The following is a 1,002-nucleotide window of genomic DNA, read 5'->3' on the forward strand; positions in this document are numbered from 1 at the left end:
AAATAGAAACAAGGGAGGAAGCATCTCACTCCCTGATTTCAAATCCTGCCACACTGTCATGGTGGTAAAGACAGTGTGAAACTGGTACAATGACAGACACATAGCTCAAGGAATAGAATTGAGAATACAGAAATCAGCCCATTTACCTATGGTCAACAGATTTTCGACAAGGTAATGAAATCAGTTAAGTGGGGAAACGACAGCCTTTTTATCAAATGGTGTTGGCAAAATTGGAAAACTATTTGCAGAAAACTCAAGCAAGATCCATACCTCACTCCATACACAAAAACCAACTCAAAGGGGATCATAGACCTAGTACTAAAACCAAGAACGATAAATTTCATTAAAGAAAAGATTGGAAAAACTATAGAAGTCTTAATCCATAACATAAACAGTCTTCCAAGCATCCTGAAAAATTTACAACCAGGAAAAGATAAAATAGATGAATGGGATCTTCTAAGAATCAAATCCCTATGCACATCCAAAAACTTCCTCAACAGGATAAAAATACTTGAGCACCACAACAAGATAAAGGTAAACAACTCAATTGACACAGGATATGAACAGACACTTCACTAAAGAAGACATTTAGATGGCAAACACATAAAGGAATGTTCAAAATCCCTAGCTCTAAGAGAGATTCAAATCAAAACAACTCTGACATCATCTCACCCCAATAAGAATACCAAAATTTAACAGAACAGCAAACAACAAATGCTGGTGAAGTTGTGGAGAAACTGGAACTCTTATTCACTGTTGGTGGGAGTGTAAAATGATGCAACCACCATGGATGGCAGTATGACACTTTTTCAAAAAGTTGTAAATAGAAATAGCATTTGACTCACCAATTCCACTGCTGGGAATATATCCAAAAAAAACTATAATGGCCACCCAAGCAGATATATGCACACCCATGTTTATTGCTTTGTTAACAATAACAAAGAGTGGGAAACAACCTAAGTGCCCATCAACAAATGAATGGGTAGAGAAGCTGTGGTATAT

Source organism: Elephantulus edwardii, unplaced genomic scaffold (genome assembly GCF_000299155.1).
Source record: "Elephantulus edwardii isolate Elephantulus edwardi_28Jun2011 unplaced genomic scaffold, EleEdw1.0 scaffold00030, whole genome shotgun sequence".
Classification (NCBI taxonomy): Eukaryota; Metazoa; Chordata; class Mammalia; order Macroscelidea; family Macroscelididae; genus Elephantulus; species Elephantulus edwardii.